At 38.8% G+C, this 26202-nt stretch overlaps 1 long non-coding RNA gene across 1 annotated transcript in view; it reads right to left on the bottom strand.

The window, feature by feature from the left end:
* The window catches only part of LOC140844963 (uncharacterized), a 114413-nt gene that overhangs the window by 63620 nt on the left and 24591 nt on the right, over positions 1 to 26202 (bottom strand). Inside the window, exon 2 of the long non-coding RNA XR_012123551.1 lies at positions 3355 to 3457. This is a non-coding gene — a long non-coding RNA (uncharacterized lncRNA). The remainder of the gene's footprint in view (positions 1 to 3354; positions 3458 to 26202) is intronic.

Here is a 26202-nt window from a genome sequence, read left to right as displayed (position 1 = left end):
AGACAAACAGGTATATGCATTCGTTGAAACTTATCAAATGGTATGGATGAATGGATCTGAGATACAGCAAGTCTACTAAGGTGCTAATTGGAAAATCAAGACATATGCATAGGATATTATTCACTATAAAGTTTTTATAACATTCCTTTACATTTGAATGTTAATAATGTTAGAAAAATACACTGTTTGGTCTCTGCTTGAATAATAATAATGATGGTTCCTACTCTTATAAAACAGCCTATATCACCATCTATCAGCTCTTAATGTCAGAATCATCTTCCAGATAGTGAGATTTTGGTTTAATTCCATCCAGTATTCCTTGTTTCATCTTCTGGGGTTCCCTAGAGAAAGTCTACGCCCCAGGCTGGATGCGGTAGTGCAGGAACATGGGTTATGGACGGTTCAAGACTTGCCTCTGTCTCTAGTACCTCACTGCTCTTATGTGTGGTTCTCCTATCAGCAGCACAAGCATCACTTGTTAGAAATGCAGAATCTTGGGCCTCATCCCAAATCTACTGAATCAGAATCTGTAATTTAACAAGATCCTTGGGGATATGAATGCAAGCCAAAGTTTAGGGAATAAGCGAGGACAATAAGGCAAAAATATGAATGGGGTTTGTGCCAGGGTAGTAGCATTAGCGAAACAGTGAAATCAACAGAACAGAGACCTATTTAGGAGAGATAACTTAGACCTAGGAGATTGAGTGAGAGTGATAAGGGAGAAGAGAATCAAAGATGATCCAGAAGTTTACAGTGTGGGTAACTGGATGGAAAAGAGGGAATCTGGATCTGACGTAGTAGCCATAGTGTCTTGCTTCTTTGGCCGATGTGGATACAATGGGAGACCGACAGGAATGCAGTGGTCCTTAGCTGCTATACCTAATGAGCTTTACTTTGATATCCTCCTAGTATAAAACTTGCTTCCCCCACTCTGGTGCTTGTATGAGCAAAGCTCTTAGGACCCTCTCTGTTACGGTTTTGCCTCTGTTTGGCTCATCCAAAAACACTTTCTGAATGAGTAATAACGGCATCCCTTCCATTTCCTGTCCCCTTCTTCCAATTACATAAGCACAACCACTACAGTTTGGAGCATTAAAGAAAAAAAGGTATGGATCAATTCATCAATATTTCTAAATGAGGCTTTTGCATGACAGAATTTCTGTCCAGGGACTAAGGCTCTGTCTTCTTAATACTAATGACCTTGGTTACTAGGACTTCCTGGAGGGTCTTTTGTTTCTATGTTGTTTTAATGAATACACAACACTATTTTCCAACACAGAGCCAGTGTCCAGGAACACGTCCCATCCTCACCCTTCATTAGCCCTTCTCTGTTTTTGTAACTTCTATTAACTCTAATGGTCCTTACTGGGTGAATGTTCCCTCTGAGCATGCTGTGCTCATCTAATTGGATCTACCTCATTGTGGCCTGAAATGGCACTGAGGGGAGCAATGACCTACACTGACTACTTGGTTATCTCATCCTTCAAGGTTCAGCACAAATAGCTCAAATAATACATGCTTAGTAAAGCCCTCTCTAACTTCCCTACCTGCCTCTGAAGGTAGCTCAGGCAGGTAGTAGCCCCCTGGATTATGAACATACTTCTGTTCTAAGTGTAGAGGAGGAAATATATATGTTAACCTAACAGCTGGCATAAAAATATCTCCTGGGGTGGGAAGTGTTTTGTCTATCAAAGTACCTTGATTAACTCCTTGGGGTGAAAGGTGAGACCCTGAAGGCATGGTCAGCAAGAGTCAGGAAATAAGAGATGTATACATTGCTCAGTATTGGAAAATCAATGAAGTTAGGGACAGAAGAAAGAAGAGGAATTAGGGGGAATGGACAACATGTCAAGGGATTGGAGACTGAATCCTAGGCATATCTGAAGCTTGAAGCTTGAACCTGGGTCATCAGAATACCAGTAATTGATGACAGGAGTTCAGCCCTCTATCTCTCCCCAGACAAGAAAAGGCACAGAAGGTCTTTATGGAGATGGTACTGTTAATATATAAACACATTTATAATATATAAGCACAGTATCTCACCTATCTGAAGATACCTATTTCTAACACAGCCTATGACCTAGGGATAGACATTCAAAGGCTTGTGAGTAGTCAACATAAAAATACAAACAACAATCTCCAATAATGCAAAACTATCATTTCCAGATCTTGTACAAGGCATCAGGCACTTTGCTAAGTTTTTCCTCCTACATTATGTCTTGTAATAGTTGTAAAAATCACATGCCTATTTCCCATATTCCTGACAAGGGAACTGAATCTTGGAAGGCCAACTAGATGTCAAAAGTCTCCGAGTTAGAACACGATAGAGCCTGCACTAGAGCTCAGATTCCAAAGAGCATGCTCTCCACCAAACATTCTTACCAAAAGCATCTTCCTATAGATAACCAAAAGTGCCTACCACACCAACTCTCTGTCTTTTGCCATAAAAAAGTCCAGACTAGAGCTTATTTACTCTTACATTATATACTAACTTAATGATGTGTGACTATTTGGTTGATTCATGAAAACAGTCAAAACTAAGAATTTAATGAGGGCTAGTGGTGAGGGAATCTGAGACGTAGATCATTTGACAACCTCAGCAGGCATTGAGACACTGAATACCAATGAGTAAGGACAGAAAGAACAAGAGCAAAATCAAAAACAAGCCAAACAAACAGTAACAGTATGAGAAAACTGAGTTTTAGGTCAAACAGAGTTGTCACTCTACTCTGGTACAGAATATTGCTATGAAGAGCATTATAAAGAAATCATGTTACTCTATTTCCTAGTTTGAAATAACATGAAGGAATAAAATATATTTTGGGGGACAGTAATTAACACAAATGACCACAAATAACAGTGGTGGGCTTACACAGCTCTAGCAATGGAGAGAGGACACTCACATGCTCACCTGGGTCTTGTACATATCAGCGCTGTGACCTCACCATTCTGAGTCATACGTTGCTCCTCTTTACAGTGGGAATACTAATCATATCTGTTTCTGAGGGTCCTTGTGAAAAGGAAATGAATGACATATCTAACATGCCTGGCACATGGATTATGTTCAATACAGCCACATTAAATCATATTTAAGGACAGTTTTGTGTCCAAATGGAAAAGGTTGGGAGGGTTTTCCAAAATGGAGTAGGTCTTGTCCAAAAACGGTAATGTGCATGGTGTATTTTCATTCTTCATCAGGAGGAGAAAACAGGAGGGGGCTTTCCCACTCCTGTGTTGTCTATCTCCACTGTGTGGAGAGAGCATAACGTGTCAGACTCACTAGCTCTCGTTCTTCATATCCCAGCCAGCATCACCCAGGAGACAGAAATAGCATTCATAGAAAGCCACAATTACCTCATTTCACTGGTCCGTTTGTGTAAGATGTGCCTTGCTTCACAGTGACTGCACGGGGCCAAAAGTCCAGCACACAGAGCTGCTGCTTGTCCAAGAAATGGCCCTGCAAACAGGAGAGGACAGTATGTTCCCTGAGAGATGGGGACCCTTGGCTGTTTTGCGGGTATTTTTGTTTTTCAGGCCAGAAACAGTGTCTGAAAACTCCTGGGGATTTCCCAAGCCCTATTCGTCAGGCGGCAAGGCTTCCTCTGACATCATCTCTGAGTGATGGGGTGCAGAGAGGGGGTCACGCACAAGGCAGTCCGGGGGCAGCCTTAGCACTATTGCGGGAAGTTAGAGAGCTAAAGCCAGAGTGAGCAGAAAAACAAGAACTTTCTGAAACAGTGCCTGGTACATGGTGGGCATTCAAGGAGTAGTTCTTGAATGAAACAGAGGGATTAAATGACTTGACTTCCAAATTGTGCATCCAGTATATGGTAAAGATGAGATTTCAAATAGGGTGTCCAACTGTCCTGGTTTGCCTAGGACTAGGGATTTCTTTAGGAAAGCCTTGGACAAACTGGGAATAGTGTTACCTTAATTTCATCCGGTGTGTCTGACTTCAAAGCATAAAAACAAAACCTGTCCTCAAGCCGACTTGAGTTTAACAGGAGAACTAAAACAGGGGAACAGGCAACTATCATATATATTGAAAGAGCCTATATGCTTAAGAGAAGGAGTTAGCAGCCTAGCCAACCACCATTCACCAATTACCTCACTTCTCCTTTCTAAGAGCACTCCAATTCTGTTCAGAAAATCCTTCTGTTAAACATGTGCTCCAGTGAGCCAATCCCGGAAACTGTATTCCCCTTGCTAGTGAATGGTTTAGGAACGAGCACGTGACATAATTTTGGCCAATGAACTATGAGACTAGGTCTGGCAGTCAGATTCTTGGAAAGGTTTCCTTGTTTTTAAAAAGAAACCACATCAACAAAAGTTCTTTTCACCCACCAGGCATATTTATGTCTGTCAGTAACACCTAGAACTGTTGTAGATGTTTTAGATTTACCAAAGGAACTAAAGCTAGACTGGAAGATAGGGAAAGTAGAAAGGATTTGAGTCTTATGATATTGCTGACCTATTAAATTAACTGACCCTGCAGTTATCTTTCCTCAGGACCTGGGTGGTAATACATTGTCTTTATTATTGAAGCTACTCTGTTATGCAGTCAATACATCTTAAGGGGTACGGTATCCAAAATGTTGTATGCCACCAGAAGAAGGAGAGTGCCATCAGATGATGGCAGGAGGGAAGGCTTCATGAAGGATTTAACACTTGAACTGAGTCACGGAAGAAGGTTATGCTTCAATAGAAAAACCAGGCATAGGAAACAGCACTTGTAAAATAGAGAGGCTGTTACCGCTGTGGGCATAGCTGGAGAAAAGCAAGGAGACTAATTCGGCTAAGGGTAGGGCTTATGGAGGTGATTAATGGGACAGGAAGCAGGAAGAGTACTCAGGAAGCAGAGCATGGAAGGCTTTGAATTCCAGGCTAAGTAAACTAGATTTTCTCCATAACTGATAGAGAGTCACTGGCGATGGATGGCTAGAATGATACCCTACTTCTTCCCTAAACTACTACTATTGCCCACTGTGATTTTTTCTTCACTTAGATTCACTTTAATAAAGTTGAGCTATAACTCTCAACTTTAGAACCATATTACAATTACCTCTTTCTCAATATGACATATATATGCAACGCAAGCAGAGCATATTGCTGCGGAAAAGGCCTAGATCTTTTTTTTCACTTTCTATTAAGCTCCTAGGTCATTCTGAAGTGCAATCATGTTTGAGAAAAATTGACTTGGCCATCTATAATTTTGCAAATTTTCATCTTAATTTAAGGAAGTCGACTATAAAGTCAATCTGGAAGGAATATTGGAGATTTTCTAAGCAAACACCTTTCATCTTTGGCTAATCATTCTCCCACTTTTAAAATAATGTAAAGGCACTGTGAACTCTAAAGGGTTGTGAGAATGTACTAGCTATTACCACCACCACCACCATTTATCATTTTAACTGGGATGAAAAGGAAATATGTAGAAGTTAGCTCATTTGCCCAAAGCCAATCTGCATATTAGTATCACATCTGGGACAGGAAACAAGGATTCAAAATCACTTCTAGCTTTCTTTCCACAATACCTAGGTGCTGATGTTTCAGTTATGCATATTTTCTCAAATGTCCTACAATTACTCTTTGCAGAGAAAACACACCTTACATTTCTTTGTATCCTCCCACTGTAGCATTCCTGGGTAAATGCCTCTTGTATGACTAACTAAATCTTACTTATTCAGTGGTTCCAAAGCAGTAGCATCCATCAGAATTACCTGAAGGGCTTGCTAAAGCACAGATTTCTGGGCCTTGCCCCCAGAATTTCTGATTCAGTAGGTCTGAAGTGATTCATATTCATAAAATATTCTGAGGTGAGGTCTGTGCTACTAGTCCAAAGACCACATTTTGAGAATCACTACACCTATCCAAAGCCAGAGGTGGGTTTTTTGTCTGAAGAGCTATTTTTCAGTCAAGTAAAACTGGTTTGTGTCCTGCTGTGGGACTGACTTCCTACCTGTGTGACTTAAGCACATTATCTCCTCTTTTTAAGCCTCCATTTAAAATCTGTAAAATGGAGCTGCTAATAAATACCTAGAAAGCTCACTAAAGATGATATAATATGCCCAGCACAGTGGCTGGCATATAGAGAAGACTCACTGTCTGTCCATTTCCTGGCTCCTTTCCCCTTTGTTGACTTTCTGTTGACAATTAAACCTTCCCCATAAAGAGAGATGTTGCCTGACTTCCATTGCAGATTCCTAAATCTTCTTTTTAGCTGGCTCTCCTTCAGTGAGCTTCAGATTACACTTCTTCTACCAAATTACTAACGCATATGGAGCCTATTTCTAGGAAGTGTTATGCAAATCATTTCAAAGGCAGAAAATATGATAGGCAAATTATGTCAATATTTTCCTCAAAGCAGTATTTTGGAGATAAAACCTATCCCATATGTTCTGTTTCACTTACTTTGGTATTTTTTAACAGTTTAACCATAGCAGCTGCTCCTGATCACTAATTGCCTGAAACATTAAACAATGGATGCATATCAGTTCCCAGACTTTTCCTTCTGTGTCACTTCAGAGCTTCCAGATAGTGACAAGTTTCTCCAGGTCGCTACATTCCTCTTGTGCTGAACTCTGTCAGCCTATGACTGAGCAAAAGATGGTGTGAGACGGATCAAGGTGACCTTTGGCATGAGCTTTGGTGAAATCAGAGCAGTAACAGATGGGGTTCCAGACCCCTAGACAATCTGGCTCCACACACAATCTTTCCATGACTCAAAGGACCTTGACTAAATTTTTGTTGCCACTCTGGTTGATGGCTGGTTTTCCATGTGAATTTTCTGGGACCTTCTTCATCAGAAACTATGTACATCAGTATCCATGCATCTTGTTGTCCATGCTAAAATCTGGAAATTCATTGTTGATTCTTTTTTTTTGATCTACCATTTCAAAATCGATCTTAACAGAGTGTTTCTACTTAAACTCTTGACTCTGTCTGTTCTGGTAATCTCCATTGCTCCTACATAAACCACCATCTGTTTTAGCTAGGGTCACTGCAACATCATCCTAACTAGTATTTCCTGACTTCAGTTGAACCCCACTCCACCTATGTCTCACTCCATTTGGAATGATCATTCTAAGAAAAAAATTGTATCGTATCATTCTCTTGAATCCACTTCCAGTGACTCCCCACTAGTCTCAGAAACTAAGTCCGATCTTATCATCCTGGTTGACTCTAAATCTGCACTGTCCAATATGGTAGCCAAAGCCACATGAGGCTAGTTAATTTATATGAATATCAAATAAAATTACATAAAATTAACATGAAGTTCCTTGATCACACAAGCCACATTTCAAATGCTCTAAAACAATGTGCAGCTAGTAGCCACCATTTTTGAAAACAGAGATATAGAATATTTCCTTCATCACAAAAATGTATATTGGGAAGCCCTGCTCTAAGTATTGAAAACTGGTTAACATGATTTACCTTATCGTAATGCTATACATGATTATCATAGGGGTAAACGGTACCTGCAAGCACTGCTGAAGGGAATGTAAACTACTTGTGCATTCTACAGAGCAACAGTTGTTAATGAAATTAAGAATGTTTATAAGCTCCAGAGAACTCACATGCTCTCAAAGGAAATGCACTCAAGGATGTCTGTCACAGCATTATACGTGCTAGCAGGCTATGGAGATACCCTAAGTGCTCATGAACAGGGGATTAGATGAGTATAAAATGGAAGATGCATATTGCAGAATACTGTGAAGCATTCAGAAGTAAATGACTAGAGGTGCACATACCTATCTTAAAAACAGTGTTATATTCTTACTGTGGATATTACTCAGTAGTAATACAGTAATGTAAAAAATACTAATACATGCAAAACATGGATGAATGTACAGATAAATTGAGTGGAAAAAAAGGCAGACATAAAAGAGTACAAACAGTATGTTTCTATTTTATGAAGTTCATTGAACATGCAAACTAGTCTACGGTAAAACAAATGAAAACAGCAATTTCATCTAATTGAGGGATTTACTGTAAAGGGACAGAAGGAAACCTTCTGGGGTGATGGAAATAGTTAATGTTTTGATTACAATGTCCATTACATGGGACTGTACATTTGTCAAACTCATTTAACTGTATGCTTAAGATCTATGTATTTATATATAAATATACCCCAATAGAATTCGATATTTTCTGAAATATGGTTTTAAGGGCAAAAATATTAGTTTCAGATGAGGTATATAGCCATGTATACATGCATATGAAACACAATATGTATTTTACAAAGATACTCATTTGCAAGAACATACAACAAAAAAACTTGAATCAATATTTTTGGTGAGGGGAAGTAAATTTTAATAGAGATTAAAGATGAAAGAGATAGAAATTAGGATAAAGTCAACTAGAGAGGGTTCTTAAATGGACTGAAGGTGATTGAGCCATGGCTGGGGAGCATGGAAAACACACTCAGCTTTCTGCACCTGAAACTAATAACTCATTCACTGGGAAAGTGTCTCTTTTTTTTCCAAGAGTTGCTAACATGGGAATTGTAATACTGGTGCTATCTCCAGTCATGCTTCTCTATCCCCTGCTTACGGAATAAGTCTAGCCTAAAGGAGAGAGAGGGGATGGGTGAAACAGGAGATGAAGATAATGTGGGAAGGGGAAGAGGCAGAAAGAGAGAGAAAGGGGGAAGAAATGGAACATGTAGACATTTGAATTTTCAGAGTTTCTGAGCCAGCTTATTCGCTGGAATTTTCAGTAATACAAACAAATACATTTCTTTTTTCTTAAACTAGTTTGAGTAGGTTTCTCTCATTCATCTCACCTGCCCTCCCCCACCTCCTTCCCATACATACACACATTACTGGATTAGTTTGAAGCCAATGCCAGAAATGTTACCAATTCAAACTTAAATATTTCAGTAAATATCTCCACAGATGTTTTTAAAAATGCAACTGCAAAGGCACGTGAAAAGATGATCCATATCGCTAATCATCAGGGGAATGCAAATTAAAACTACCATGAGATATCATCTCATACTGGTTAGGATGGCCAACATCCAAAAGACAAGAAACAACAAATGCTGGTGAGGATGCAGAGAAAGGGGAACCCTCCTACACTGTTGGTGGGAATGTAAATTGGTTCAATCACTGTGGAAAGCAATGTGGAGGTTCCTCAAAAAGCTAAAAATAGAAATACCATTTGACCCAGGAATTAAAGTCCTAGGAATTTACCCAAAGAAAACAAGATCCCTGATTCAAAAAACTTGTGCACACCTATGTTTATCACAGCACTATTTACAATAGCCAAGATATGGAAGCAACCTAAGTGTCTATCAAAAAATGAAGGGATAAAAAAATATGGTACATATACAGAATGGAATACTATTCAGCCATTAAAAAGAAAAGAAATCCTACCATTTGCAACAACATGGATGGAGCTAGAGGGTATTATCCTCAGTGAAATAAGCCAGCTGGAGAGAGACAAATACCAAATGACTTCACTCTTTTGTGAAGTATAAAAATAAAGTGAAACAGAAGAAACAAAACAGCAGCAGACTCACAGATACCGGGAAGGGACAAGTGGTTACCAAAGGGGAAGGGTTGGGGCGGGTGAGTGGGGAGGCATTATAATTCGCAATAATAATATAGGTAGGTCACGGGGAAGGCAGTATAGCCCGGGGAAGACAAGTTGTGACTCTATAGCATCTTACTACACTAACAGACAGTGACTACAATAGAGGGGTTGAGGACTTGATAATATGGGTGAATGTTGAAACCACAGTGTTGTTTATGTGAAAACATCATAAGATTGTATAGTAATGATACTTAAAAAAAATACAACTGCAATACCAGGATCATAGTCAAAAAACCCCAAACAAAAATTTCCCTTAACACTATCAAATAAGTAATACTCAAATATCCATGATTATTTAATAAATGTAATTTTACCACATTTTTCAAAGCAGGATCCAGACAATAAAAAACAAATGCGGGTAATATGTCTCCTGAATTTATTTTAATTTACAGCTTCCCTGTCCCTGTGTGTGTGTGTGGTGTCTCTGTATATGCATGAGTCTGTGCATAATTTATTTGTTGAAGAAATTGGCAATTTGTCCTTGCAGAATTTTCTGTATTCTGGATTTTTAGATTACATTTTTGCTTAATATCTTACTCTGGTCCTCTATTTTCTATGAACATTTATTTCAATTATTTGGCAAGAATGTTTCCTAGGAGGCATTCTATATTGCTGCTGCTCATATCAGAAGAAAATTAATATCTGATTATGTCTCTTCCTGTGATATTAAGAGTGATCAGAACAGTTAGGTGTCTTCAGTCTGATCAATGCATTTTAAAGTTCCTTATCAGCTTTTTACCTAAGGTTTGATAGTCATTCATGATTTTATTAGAAGTGTCAAAATGTTGATATTCTTTTACTCCTACATTTAATAGTTGCAACTGTTCTATAAAGAAGGATTTTCCTTCCTCATTGTATACATGAAGTATAGTTCTTATAGAAAAGACAAGCTAATGCTTGATTTCTTCCCCATGTTTTCAGAGTAAGTTGGCTTCTATACAGGTAAAATATGAGAGTTTGGAAGTTTTGTTTAAAAATATCTTTATGGGCTCATGGATTATAAAATAGTTTATATATTTTAATTGGCTTTATTTATTATTCTGTTTGTGGTCTAAACATCCCACTTTTGGCTTATGGCAGCTCCTTAGTCCTTTTAACACAATCTCATTCATTGAACAGACTTACTTTAAAGTATGATAAGATGTCCCAGGCTCATCTCACATGTTTCTGGACCAAGAGCTGGAAGTAATTAATTATTTCTCCAAGATGCCCTTATCTGTTTAGCGGGAGATGGCATTTCGAGACCACAACCATCTGGGAACCAAGGGTGCTCACTGCTATTGGTTAGAAGTGATCAGGCGGTGTTTCTTAGCCTTCTCAGTGGCCAAAGCCAGGAAATGTGTCTTTTAAAAGAAAATATTTCCCTATTTCCAATCAAATTTAGGTAATTTGTGGGTTTAACATTTTGATTCAAAAATTTTTAATCTTACCTGCTAAAAAATTTGATTCTTAAGTTCTTACTTGCTTTATCCAACTATAATAGATAGTAGCATTAGAGTAAGAAAACTAATAGTAACACTATCAATATAATTGTTGAAAACAAATTAAGATGGTTTTTTTGCAATTAATTTTTCCCTCAGTATATATTACCACATTATCATGTTTCATAATCAATTAAAATAAGTCTTCCATGTGTAGCTAAGTTACCAATTTAATACACAGATGCATGTGTTACATTTTGCTTTTGATCTTTATGGATTGCCATTCTTATATCTAATTTATTAATCGTGTTAAATATTTACATACTCCAAAGTTATATTTACAAAATGAGATATATTCAAAGTCATAGTTTATTGCAACCTCTACCTGTCCCCTTCCCCCTCCCTAGAGATAATTGCTTTAATTTGTTTATTTTTTCTTACTCTATATTTACATGTGTGCATATATGGATCTTGGATAAGAGGCAACATATGCTACATATGCTGTTCTGAACCTTGTCAAGCCTTATTTCAAAAATGAAGAATTCTTCCTTTAAAACATTCTACTTTCCTACACCCACTCCCAATTATTTAAGTAAAAGTAGAGGTTTATGTGGAACAAGTTTTCTTAACAAGAAAACACACATATTCTGTAACAAATGGGAGAAGGATTAGAAAAGTTAAGAAAGTTCCTTTGAAGGCTAATGTCTAAGTATTAAGACTCACTGCAGAGTTTCTTTCCTCTTTGGAGGTGAACAGATTTTTGATGAAGAAAAGTACAGGTTTTACTAATGGAAATGGCCTTGTGTGTATACTGAACTAAGTTTGTGAAACTAGGTTTGTGGATGTTAAAAGCTATTTGACATGCACCGATCTTTTACTGGTAAGAATATGGGAATAGCAATTTCCTTTCTGCTTCTTTCATCTCCTCCCAAATCCCGTGATGGTATATTGTGGCTGCAGAGAACTGTAAATGTTAGCAAGCAGCAATCTGAAGGCCCTAAAAAATGTAGTTGCAAAGGCAATTCAAACATCAGGTATCCTTCTCATCATCTGGACTTTGGTTTTAGAGCTATTGAGGGAATTCTGTCAACTCTCAAACTGCACTGGATTGCTGATCTGGTATGAATACTCAAGTTACTCTGAATAACTATATTTTCAATGCATTAAAGCAGCTGTTGCTTTCTTCGGCCCTTTCCTTTTCTTTTTTAAGAAAATATATTTATACACACACACAAACACACATATACATATTTCACTGAAACAGTATTTCTTCATGAAGACAAACATGGTAGTTTCAAATAAGGGGGTTGAAATCTCCACCCCGTCTAGATGTACATCTGATCCCTGATGTCCTCTCACTGAAGTCTTTTCATCCCCATTTGCAGCTTGGAAATCATGTTCAGTAAGTGTGTTTGAGGAGGTTGTTGACAGGGAAGAGAGACATTTTACATCTTCTGCTACAGTAATAGTGAGGAGACTTAAGGATAATAAAAGGAGCAATGGTACAGATAGAAAATCCTATGCCATGTTTCTTCTCCCCACAAATAGAGGCATAGAAAATAAATGCATAGCTGTATAAAATAAATTTTATTTTACCAATATTCTTCACTCTCAGACACATATGTAATACACATTGTACATTTAACATCTCTAACTGTGTTGATGTTATTTAATGGGGTTTCACATCTCGCCTATTCTGAATCGTCAGAAAACGGCCTGTTTCTATGAAAATGGAAGCCATTTGCCTCAGAGATACTGAAGAATGGGGAAAGTGGTGGTGAGAGTGATCTACTTTTCTGTACATATCTTTGTCACTAACACTTAAGGACCTTTTTGACCTCAAAACCTTTCAGTATCAGTTATCATCCTTCTGAAGTAGAGAAAACAGAAATTGGTGTCAAACCAACTGGCTGTCTCCATATATTCTGACCAAGTCAGTAATAGTTCCAGAAGTGAATAAGCTGCTATTTACTGTGTCTTTTGGAATTTTAAAACTGGCTAAGTATTTAGGGAGAAAACACCTTGTATAATCTGATTAACCACACTGCATCCCTGCCTGCCCTCTCCAAACCATGCTTAGTTCTCCAGAATTAACAGAGACATGTTCAGGAGAGACCACTGAACTAGGAGCTGCATGAAATTCTTGCTCATTTAATCGCATGCTTCGTGACCACAGGCCAGAGCTTTCCTCCAGGCACTCAGTTTCTCTTGCCGTACAGTGAAAGCCTTGGGATAATGATCCCCATGGCTCCTTTCAACTCTGACATTTGGAGGATCAACAGGAATGTTCCAAGATATTAGAAGAGTTCCATCTAAACACCTGGCCACTTTAGAAGGGCTTTGCATATATATTGTATTTCACTTGCTAAATCGCCAAATAAACCTGACATGAGTGATCCCCAAGAGGACATAAGACTGAATTGCAAATGTCTGTTTGTGATGATGGAGGTCTTGCAATCTGAGCATTGATCCTAGAAAGCCGTCAGGTACTTCTGAGAGTAACGTAAGATTATAAAGTGATGTATTACCCATGAGAAATCCTTTCCCATTTACATTTCATTTTCCTCTGTGGTATTTAACTTATATTTTTAATTATGTGTAGCCATCATAAATATTTATACTGCAATGTATGATTGGTCAATAAAGAAAAATCAATACTGAGTTTTTGCTGTCCAGGAAAGAGATTGTTCTTTACCTGATTCTAATCAAGAAGTTAGGGGAAAAAAAAAAAAAAAGGAAAACATGTATTAGTTAATTTATATTTTTATATCATATATATTTTACTTACTACACACACTTGCACATATACACAAAGGATTTGGTTTAAAATGGTATCGATTCAGTCTAACTGCCTTCCTATATTATCTATGAACTATGAAAATTATGAACTTCAAATAACACTGAAATCTAACTATCACAGTTACCCCATGATTATGTTGTACTTGCCATTAACTGTAAGGAAAATAGAAGCAGTCAAGAAAAAAAGAGTTTGTGCATTGATTCTAGAAACATTTACCAAGTACCTATTCCATAGGTACTTGGTAAATGTTTTGATGCTGTGTGCCTGTTGAAAGGATCATGCTCTTACTTTATAATGGATAAAATAGACAAATAAAGAGGATAAATCCTGTGCAGAAAATTAAAACAAGCTTATGTGATAAGGAGTCACTAAGTGTCTATTTATACTGGTCAGAGAAGTTATTGAGAAAAAATTTAATAAGCTATAACGAGATTATCAAGAAAATTACTACAATCTAATTGAGGAAGTCATATATACAAACAAGTACTTTTAATATAAGGCAAAGAGGGGCCAGTGCTCCCAAAACTCTTGTTACACTCAGTGGGTAGTTCATGACCTCCCAGCAGCAACGTCACCTTGGAGTTTGACAGCAATGCAGGATCACAGGTTCCAACACTGACCTACTGCATTTTAACACATTTTCAAAGTGATTCCTATTCTTCTACTTTGGAGCAACACTGTTCTAAAAAAGAGAAATTCAAAGGAAAGAGATAATCACATCCAACCTGCAGATGAAGGGTTCTGGAGGAAGAATCATGAAGACAACCTAAAAAGCTGGATAGGATGCAGGTCATGCTTTGTTTACCATTTCTTCTCACCATTTTTCAGGCGGGTTCATAGCTAGCTCATACAGTGAGGGCCATCAGGCTAGAAGAAGTTAAAATCAGAAATGAAAGAGGAGACTTTAAAACAGATGCCTCAGAAATAGAAAGGACCATAATGGACTAATATGAACAATTACATGTAAGACAAATTGGATAACCCAGAATAAATGGATTGGATAACTTCCTAGAAACAAACAACCTATTATGACTAAATCAGGAAGATCCAGAAAGACAATAGACCAATAGCAAACATTAAAATCACCAAAAACCTCCCAAAAAAAGAAATACCAGGACCAGATGGCATCATAGCTGAATTCCATCAAACACTGAAAGAAGAAATAACACAAGTCCTTAACCTCTTCCAAAAAATAGAAATAGAGAGAACACTTCCAAATTTATTTTATGATGCCAGCATCACCCTGATATTAAAGCCAAAGACACCATAAGAAAATAAAACTACAGGACTGTATCTCAGATGAACAAATATGCAAAAATCCTCAAAAAAGAACTAGAAAACTAAATTTAACAGCACATCAAAAAGATTCTACACCATGACAAACTGATGTTTATCCTTGGGATCCAAGGTTGGTTTTATAAACTCAGATCAATCAATGTGATGTGCCACTTAACAAAATGAGAAATAAAGATTACATGATCTTTTTAATAGATGCACAAAAAGCATTTGACAAAGTTCAAACATCCATACATGATAAAAACTCTCAATAAACTAGACAAACAAGAAAATTTTCTCAACACATTTAGGCCATTTATAAAAAGCCCAGAGCAATATCATAATCAATGGGGGTGAGGCAAGCTGAAAGATTTTCCTCTAAGATCCAAGATGAGGCGAGAATGCCCATATCATTTCTATTCAACATAGTACTGAAAGTACTAGTCAGAGTGATCAGACAAGAAAAAGAAATAAAAAGCATCCAAATGAGAACAGAAGAAAACAGAACTTATATGTCTCACAAATACATTTAGATATTTCAAAAGGATCAGAAAGTAAAATCATGCGGTTTATATGTGGTGACTTTTGAATGTGTGACCCTGGAAAGACTCAGTTTAAATGGGTCATTTTTCATATTCCTCCTATGTCAAATCAGAAAAAGTTCAGTGCAAATATAAATGGACATACATGTTTGTTTGTGTATGTGTGTGCATCTGGACTGTGGTGTAGAAGAAAGAGCACAGGATTAAAAATCAGGTGTATATGATTTGAACCATTTTACTTCTCCAAGCCTCAGTGTTCTCACCCATAATATGGTATTAATAAAAACTACTTCATAAGGTTGTTGGAAGAATTAAATGAGGTCAATAAAAGCCAGCTAGTCCCACACCTGGCACAGTGCATGTGCTCAATAATATTCATTACTTTCTGTTTAAGAAAATGTCTAGACATAAGTAGGAGACATTACTTAGAATCATTTCATGACAGATGATGAGGAATAAATAAGATTTCTTGATATACTGACATTATTATCATTGAAATGCCAGAAAGATTTTGTTGGGACATATGTATAGCATAAATAACAAATACATGGAATTATTATATACTGAACAGATAAAAAATCTCCTGAGCTTTCCTTGTCATTGCGGCACAGTTCTACTTGGGAAAGGAGCAGAAGTTAATTACTAGTCATCCTGTTGGCTGTTTTATAAGAAAAACATATTGTAATTGTCACATATTCATATCTAAGTTTGCTAATGATCCTTTAAGAAGATCTTTGTTAATAATCTAATTTGTCTGGCAAATTAGGCTGATTTAAGATCCCATATACCTGCTATATTCTCCCTATGGTTTAAAATTTTCAGAACTTAGATGAAAATATTATCGGCTTAAGTTCCCAATAATGGAGGTATAATTCTTTATGAGATTCTATCCCACACTCTACCTCAATTCCTAAATAACATGTGATGAGGTACTAAGAAAGATAGGACTTTGAAGAGGACCACTAGGAGCTAAGCTAATTGAATATTGCTATCAACACAGGAATCATGCATCTTGAAGGTATTAAAATCTGTTGCAGAGAAAGAGACAAGGGCATAGCCAATAATGAAAAAAAGTGAAAAGGAATTGAAGGTGCATTAGAGCCAGGGCAAACTTAAGCACATTGTTCCAACTCATTTGCCCTTGTCCAGCCAGTGCTGTCTTAGACCTCAAGGAGTGAAGATCTTTATGAAGGGAGTGGAGATAAATGATAAGGTTTCTCATCTGATGTAAGTAGTGGTTAAAAGGGAGGGAATGGTGGAGTTTCCCTGGCAAGGTAGACTGAAAGACATTCTAGGCTCTCTTTCAGTTTCTTTTCTCTTTTTTCTTCCTTCTCACCCTCTGTCTTCCACTCCTGCATAGCAAGACAACAGCATCTTGAAGTGGTTTCCTTCGTGGCATTTTCTTACAGAAAGGGGAGGAAAAATTCTTGGTATTTTAGACTGAGATATGACAGCAATGCATAACCCCCTCCACCCACATTGCCCCACCTGCTCACTGAAATATTTAAAGCATATGCTCATCTTAGACCTGCCCTCTTCTAGACTGAAATATAATGCGATCCAGGGGAGAAAAGGAGAAAGGATTATATACAGCTGAGCAGACTCCTGCGCTGGAGTCTGGAGTCTGGCTCACCACTAAACACTGGTATGAACTCAGAAGATTCCCTTCCTCCTTTGCTGCAGCAGCCTCATCTGTTAAATGAAGGGGCAAAACAGTTTCAACAGCCATGGGCTAGGGCTAGGGCTACAAATACCCGACTGCTGTCTGAATTTCTCTGTGGGAGGATTATAGCTTTTGGCAAAGCAGGTTTTATATACCTTGCTGGTTAAAGGCCCACCCTTTGGGATATTTTAGACCTGAATTTTAATTCTGGCTCAGTATCTTGGGCAAATGAAATAATCCTTCAATTGTGTTACCTGTAAGGTGTAGACAACAGTATAACTTTCTCATTGTTATTGTGTGTGTGAAAATTAAATGAGATACACACAAAGACAGACACATAGAGAAGTTCTATGATAAAATGACAGAACATTTACACAACCCTTTCCCCTGCTTAGGATACTGGTTTGAGCATATGGGGTCTGGTGCTACAGATGTCATTTTAAAACTATGATATAACAATCTCACAGATGAAAACCTTGGTCCTCAAAGGCATCACTGAACCACAGAACCAGACCTGGAATTGTCAATTACCAACTTCTAGATAAATCAAGCTAATAAATATCTGTATTTTGCTAGGTACTGTTAGTCAGGACTAGCTTATTTCTAACTGGCATCCCAATGGGACAAAGTGAATGCCTAATTACAGAAAACTCATAGTAAAGACTCAAGTATGAACTTTTAAAAGTATAAATATTCAGAAAAATTATACATACTCAGAAATACTTACAAAATTCAGAAAATTGTAACTATTCAGTCACGCTAGTGCTGTGCTAGGCTTTTTTCTGCCTTCCCCCAACTTGACTGGAAACTCCTTGGGGGCAATAATAATCTCTATCAAGCAGTGTCCAACACTGCAGATGACATTTTGTAAAACTTCTGGTCCACTGACAGGAATCAAATTTACTTCTACCCTGTTATTTCTTTATAAAGTCTGATGGGAGTGTTGGGGTTAGAACCCCAGCCTTGCTAAGTCTTTCTTGCTGTGCCACGTCAGGTAAGTCACTGGACCCTCTAAGCCTTGGTTTCCTCTTCTGTGAAACAGTGACCATACCTTCTATGTCTGAGAGCTTTAGGGATTCAGATATATAAAGGAAGAAAAAGACATTACAGATGTTATAAACTTTTAAAGGGTGCCTCCCGATCAATACCATTTCAGTGAATTTGACCATTGGAACAAACTAGAAAAGTGAGGGTCCTCTTCTGAATCTGTCTTGAATGTGGCTAAGCTGCAGTCATCGCTGTATATTCTCTAGCATGCATGGAGGCTTTGCTCCAAAACATCTGGCTATTTTATGACTTTAATCCCAATTTAAAATTCCACAATGCCTCACAAAATAATTTTCCTTTATGCAGAAAATGCTTTGACCCAGACCAGATAAGAAGAGTCTGGAGTATAATCCTTCTAGTTTCCTTTGATCTCCCTTCTGCTTCTACTAAGAATTCAATGCACAAGTCACCTCTCCACCACTAAAATAAGGGGGTTGTACTATAAAAGTCCAGTGATTTCTTTATTTCACTTGGCAAAAGCATTTTAGCAAGTAAGCTGGGATTAGGTCCCTGTTATGGCACATATTAGGTATGGTACCCTGGGCAGATAATGGGCTGAACTATTGTCTTCCAATGAATAAAATAACATGAAAAATATAGGCTTGACATGGGAACAAAATGAGATCATGCATGTGAAAGAAAGATCCTGGTAAACAGAAAAGTTCTGTATGGTATCATCCATATTAAAATCACATGATTATGAATCATCTCAGTGGCCTGTGTCTTTTTTTTACATTTTACAAAAAAATAACTGCAACAATGGTTTGCAGTTCACTGTGGATGCTTCCTCTTAATTTTCCAAGGAAATTTATTTTAACAACTCTTGCTTATGTAATGGAATCAACTGATCCACAAATGGCCTGCAGAACAGCCATCAGATCTCAGTCATTTTCTTTCAATTCCTTTTCTATCCACTACTGATAGAACGTCCCTGTTGAGGCATAACTTGAGATTAGGATATAAACTAAAGATAGAAAGTAAACAGAAGAAGCTGTAAGATGTGAAAGGAAAAGCACAGGTGTATTCATTTGAGGGATGCTGAAACAAATTACAACAAACTTGGTGGCTTAAACCAACAGAAATTTATTTTCTGCAGGCCTGGAAGCCAAAAGTCTGAAACCAATGTGTTGGCAGTGTTGGATCTTTCTGGAAGTTCTGGGGAAGAATCCATGCTTTTCTCCTAGCATCTAGTGGCTGCCAGCAATCCTTGGTATTCCTTGGCTTATAGATACATCACTCCAATTTCCCCCTCCATCTTCATATCCCCTTCCCTTCTGGGTGTAGGTGTTTTCGTTTTTATCTCTTTTAAGGACATGTTACTGAATTTAGGACATGCCAGGTAATTCAGGATGATCTCATCTCAAGACTCTTAACTGAATTATATCTGCATAGACTCTCTTCCCATATAAGATCACATTCGCAGGTTCCAGCTGGACTTACCTTCTGGGTTCTTTACCCACTATAATAGATCAGCATTATACTAACCTGGATTTGAATCCCAGCCCATATACTAACTACTCAGTTCTGAATTCTTTGTGCCTTCACATCCTTACTTGTAAAGTGGCACTCTGTCGTGATCTTAAAAGAAATCATGTGTATTAAATGCCTGTCATACAGTAGGCACCTGATACAGGCTAACAGTTCTTTAAAGTAAATGCTGGCTTTGACACATTTAATATTCATGGAAATGAAGGCCAACCCAAAGGGAAAAATAAATACTCAGATTTAGTGGGAAGTGCCCTGAAGTAGGTCTCAGAGTTTCTTTCCAAATTCCACTACTAACCACTTAATTCTAACATCTTTGAACAGTTCTCTTGTCCCACTCAGCAGTGCAATTCTTACTCTCCCTGTTCGTATATTGTATGGGTTGGACTAAATAATCTTTGATTTCTTTCCCCTTGCTGACATTCTGGAATATTACAAGTATAACATCCCAGATTGTCTGAGGTAAGAAAACACCTAAAAATTCCTAGAAGTCCAATAAGAAAACCTCTAGCTACTGTCTTGACTACACATAGTTCTGGAGATTTGTTTATAGGGATAGATTTTCATTAGGAGCTCCTCCCACCTATTTCTGGAAAGCACAAGAGCTGGCAAAAGTGGCACTTTGGGGGCAGTTCTGATCTTTTCAGACTTTCTACTGAGATTCCCCAACTCCCACCAACCCATTTCTCAACCACTGCTCTTCTAAGACCTGGAACTGCCTTTGAAAAATGCTCTTGCTGTCTTCTTGGGCCAGTAAAGTCTAGAGACAGAAATGCAGAAATTATCTGTACAGTCACAAAATTATGCACACAACCAGGGTTGTCATATAATTCATGGGGCTCCTTATTCAAACTGCAGGACAAAAGTGCCATTAAAAGTACTAAAATATAATAGCTTTCTTTCTCCAGTCTCTCTCCCAAACTGTCATGTTTTATGTTTGCTATTTAATGTAGTTCTTCCTCTATTGGGAGGATACTCACACTGTGAGTGCAAACCTTCCCAGGTGCCTAAGCCCCAACCTCATGAATTTTTGCATTCACTGGCTGCTGGTGAGAGCCTCCAGACTGATGTGACGTGCCCAGAGCTGGAGCTGATATACAATCTTCCCTTCCTTTTGGCAACCCCAGAGAATTGCAACCTACACAATGAGATGCACTTTTTACCTCGATCAGGGGTGGATAAGAGGCTTGCCCCCACCACTGAGTGACCTTTAGAATGCCCTGTGGCACTGCCAACCAGGGGGACAGGGCATGTCGCTACCATATTCCTCCTGGAGTCACCACAGACCATGTGTTCCTTACCCCCCACACCCAGCCCTGCACTCAGGCTCCCATAGGAAGTGCAGAGCAAAGTAGAAAGTGGGACTCACCCTGGCCAACCCTACATGGTCATTAAGAAGATAGGGAAGGCAAAGGATGGGGCTGGAGGAGGAGGCCTGCTGGAGTCAGGTGGTGAGGAGTGGGTGGCTAAAAATCTAACCCGGGAGAGCTGGGGAAACAGCAGGAGGTTAAGATCCAAAGAGCTGAGGTGTCAAGCCCCTGGCACACAATCCATTGTTCCACTGGACTTCATTTACACAGTACAAATCCCAACAAAAAAAGTAGGGTTTTCAAGACAGTGACTGGGGAGCATTAAACCCAAAGTGGGGGCCCTTCTGAGTGTAATTTGTATGTGGCCACACTGGTCCCACATCTTTGGAGATGGCCATACCAGCAACACAAACATCAAAATATGTCAGGCAACTGGCATTCTCCAGGATGTATGCAACTGATTTGATTCTCCCTCCACACTGAAGAACATGCCTCCCCCTGGATTACCAAACGTTTCCATATTTGCTCCCATGTGTGGAGTTCTGCTAGCCTTTAGGAAGGTCTCATCTATTTTGCAGAATGGGAGCTGAAAACACAACTCTTAGCTCCTAAAGGGACAAAAGAAGGGTTGTGAGGGTCTTAAGAGACACTGAAACAACTTGCTCCAACTGTGAGCTCCCTGAGAGTCACTGTGTCCTTTCCTCCTTATGTGAGCTGTCTGCCTTGGGACAGGCAGCAATGTGACTCCAAGATAAGTCACACTTCCCTTTAAACCCAAATTATTGTAGGTTCTGCTCCAACCAGTCTAATTGCCAAAAAATAGTGCCCCACTCCACCTAGTGTCTCTTGGCCATTAGTGAGACTTTTCTAGTTTATACTTTGACACATGTAAGCAGAGTAAGTTCCTTAGCTCTTCCATACCATCTGCCTCTTGGCTGTGATATCATCTAACTTTGTAAGTTGTATCAGCTCTCACTAGACTTCATTCCAATGGGCACAGCTGTCACCGGTGGGCTACAGCATTGTTACCTCCTGTCTGGATGAAAGTTGAGGGAACACTCTTATAAACTGATAATAAAATGAACACAGGACAAGAGTGTAACTTATACTTGCTCCAAGAATTGGCTTGATTCTGACACTTGTTCGAGTACAGCCTGGTGGTCCCTTAGTTAGTCATGCCTACCTAGCTCTCAGACTTCTTTCATTTCCTGGCCATATGCCCCCTGCCACCCCAACCCACCACCCACATCCCAACTGCCAGAGATTTTTCCAAGCATCTATCACAGTCACGTCTAAAGAAGCCTGCTCCCATAGAAAAGTGATAGCTTTCCCTCCCCCTTTATAAAACTTTCTTGCCCCAGGCTTCATCTTCTGCAACAGGATTAGAGGGTTCTCCCAGATGGTTGGCAATGGGAGATACAAGTTTTCTTCAAAGAAAACCTCACATTCACCTGCAAGGTGAGTATTATGGCTTCTTGATATAGAGTAGACAATCTCTATTGTTTGGTACTTTTCTATATATTGGTAAATAAAACCGAGGGAAGGGCATTCAGTGTATGTTCTTATTCAGCATGTGTTCTTTCAACTGTTGAGTTCCGTCCAGTCCTCCTTTTTATTTCTTTAAACAAGCTTTTCCTAGATTGAGATGATTATTAACATATCAGATCTACACACCTCCCACTTACAATTCCTTTCCATCTACTCTCCTTCTCCTATATGCAGCTGCTTATAATCCCACAAGAACACTCCATGGTTTAGGAAAAATATTTTTTCTAGGGAAGTAATTATTTGAATTCTGATGTTGTTACACACACACACACATATTTGGTGGGGGGAGGAAACAAGAGATATATATATATCACTAAACAAAGCACTTACCAATTTATGATGTAAATCTAAAAAATTTACCTTAGGTGTTATTGTTCAACTCAGATCTTCCTGCATAACTAGGGGTGAGTTTGGGGGTTTTTGTTTACATTTATTCTGAAAGTCACTACAAGTTATTTTCTCAGAATAAGAGTCCATTTCATCCACTCTAAAGGTATCAATTATGGGGTTCTTATATATTAGATGCTATTCCACGCATGTGTCAAGATGAGATTGGCGGCCATGTATGATACTGAACTAGATAGATAAAGAAGATTCTAGTTTTCATAGTTTTAGTATAGATGAAAACAGACAACAAAGATGTAAACAAATGAAGAAGATAATTTCAGATATTGATAAATACTAGGAAAATTAGAGGCAGAATAGTGAGAAAGTGTCTATGCTGGAGGTCCTTGGATTGGATGGTCAGAGAAGCATCTTTGAGGTTGACATTTCACCGAGACATTCCTGAGAAGTGCCCCCAATCCTCACATTAAGAGGGAGTCTTGCAAGATCTGGGATGAAAGCCTTTCAGGCAAAGGAAACAGCTAGGGCAATACTCCAAAGTAGGAATGATCTGCTCTCAAGGAACAGAATGAATGTCTGTGTGACTAGAGCAGAAGAAATGAGTAGAGAGAGTTACGAGCTGTGACATAAGTGGAGACAGAAGTCAGATCATGTAGAAATGAGCATCCATGCTAAGGAATTTGAGATTCTGAAAATTAGATGCTTTTAAATAAGGAAATGGTGTGATATTTTTAAAATATCTTTTTAATTGCTTTGGAGAAAAGGTAGGGTAGATGATAATAGTGGAAACAGAGAAAGCAATTGGTAAACTACTGTGATAGAAAGAGAGATGAGTGTGGCTTGTATCTGGATGGTAGCAGTAGACATGGATAGGGGAGGAGAGATTTCAGGATATTCTCTGCAGGTGGAGGAAGTAGGACTCACTGAGAGTTTGGAAGAGGAAGGGATAAAGGAAAGAGGAATCAAAGGTGACTCCTACAGTTCTGACTTTAGCAACTAGGTGGGTGTCCTGCGAAAGCATCTTCTGAAACGAAAGACTGGAAGATGAAGGAGTTTTGAATATATAATGAACAGCTACCTCCTAAGGTGAATTCAAAATAAGGAATAGGAAAACTGTTGATACCTTTAAAAATATCAGTATTTTCACTTCAGAAGGGAACAAAACAATTTTAAGTTTCTCTTTTACTGGGTACTTCATTGTGGTTCAATCCCCAGACTTAACTGGGCCATGCAGAGAATGGGTCTTCAAGGTAAGTATTCGTTGACTACTAAGAGAGTAAACCAAACTTATACTGGCAGCAACTCTGGAGTTCACAAAGCACTTTTCCAGTCACAGTAGCCCCAATCCTCATATTAACCCTACAGGAGAAATAATATTACTATCCCTATTTTGCAGAAAAAGAAACTGAGGCCAAAGGAAAAAAGTGACCAGCTATGACTTGCATAACTCCTGTGGATGAGCTGATCCTGAAATGCAGATATCCTGACCCCTCCAGCCTTTTTCGATGGGACAAAGAGTCCTGGAAACTCTCTCTATATAAACCTCCAGGAGCTTTTTCCTCCATCATTTTACATCAGCCAGGCTCTGACTCACAGCTGGAGAATCAGCCTCCTTATTATGCCGTGAATTCCATGAGTACACACAAAATGTTGTTTTCTGTAATGGGTTGAAGTAGCTTCCTCTCTCAGTCTCCTTCTTCCATTAAACACAGAATATTTTTCCTTGGAAAAGTGTGCCAAGGTTGAGGGGGCTTCTCTCTGGTTTTGTGTAAACTCTTTGATATGCTTCACATTCAGTGACTTTCCTTCAATCCCTGGGGCCTTAGGAACAGCCAACCCACATGTGGTGGGAAGCGAGGCGAGAGGGAAGGAGGAATGTGAGGGAGACACAAACACAGCACAATGTTTTCTTTCTGAGAAACTTCATCAAGGCTCCGATTCCAGTGACCTCACCTTAAAGCAATGCCAGTTCCTTTGCTCTAAATCAAAGTTGACTTGTGGTGGTGGTTCACATGCTTTGAGTCTAACGAGCCTACAAGCTTCTGATGTTGCAAAAGGAATCGTGAATTAGCTCTACCCTCTGAGATCAGGATGGTCAATGACCCTGACATATGCCAACTTCCTAGCTTTAATCCATGATCCTAAAGGAAGGTATACATGGGACATCAGGCTGTCCATGTAGTGAGCACCATTCAAATTGGGACACTTACTGCAGCCCACCAAGGCACACTCTATAGTCTCCTTTCAAGGACATGAAATTGAATTATACACACAGGCTTTCAATGGATCTCTCTGCTTCCATTCTTGTTCCTCACCTTTACATCTTTTCTCAAGGCACTTTGTATCATTTCCCTGTATTCATATTCTTCTAGTGCTTACTTGTCACAAATAGAATATAATCCATGTGTCTTTTGATGTCCTACAAGGCCATTCATGATCTGACCCCTGGCTATATCTCTGAATTTTTTTACCACTGCTTCCAATACTAATCGCTATATAAGCTACTCCAGTCTTCTTACTATTCCTAGAGCATGTCAAGTACTCTCTGATTTATGATCATTGGAACTGCTGTTCCCTTTCTAACTGAATGGCAGGCTCTTCCCAAGGAGTCTTATGGTTCATTCCTCCAGTGCATTCAGGTTTCTGTTCAAATATGTGTCTTAAGAGCCTCCTAGCACTGCCATGGCTGCAGCCTTTCCTAAGATTTAACAGTATTGTTGATTACATAAAATGATGATTAATTTTATGGATCAAGTTGATTGTGTTATGGTATGCCCAGGTATTTTCTCAAACATTTTTGGGCATTTTTGGCTGAGATTAATATTTAAATCAGTAGATTGAGTACAGCAGATTGCCTCCCTAATATAGGTGGGCCTCATCCAAGCAGTTGAAGGCCTGAATAGAAGAGGAGGCCCAACCCTCCCCTCAAGAGAAAACTCTTGCTGCCTGATGGCCTTTGAACTGTAGCAAAAATCTTTCTTCCTGCCTTTCGACTGGAACGAATATCTCAGCTCTTCCTGGGTTTCAACTCTGCTGACCTTCAGACTGGAACTATACTATCAGCTTACTGGTTTCCAAGCCTTGGGACTCAGATTGGAGCTAAACCATTGGTTCTCCGAGTCTTGAAATTGCTAACTTGGCATGCAGATCTTGAGACTTGGCAGCCTCT

Source organism: Manis javanica, chromosome 2 (assembly GCF_040802235.1).
Source record: "Manis javanica isolate MJ-LG chromosome 2, MJ_LKY, whole genome shotgun sequence".
Lineage (NCBI taxonomy): Eukaryota > Metazoa > Chordata > Mammalia > Pholidota > Manidae > Manis > Manis javanica.
This window is presented reverse-complemented; position numbering and strand designations above follow the sequence as displayed.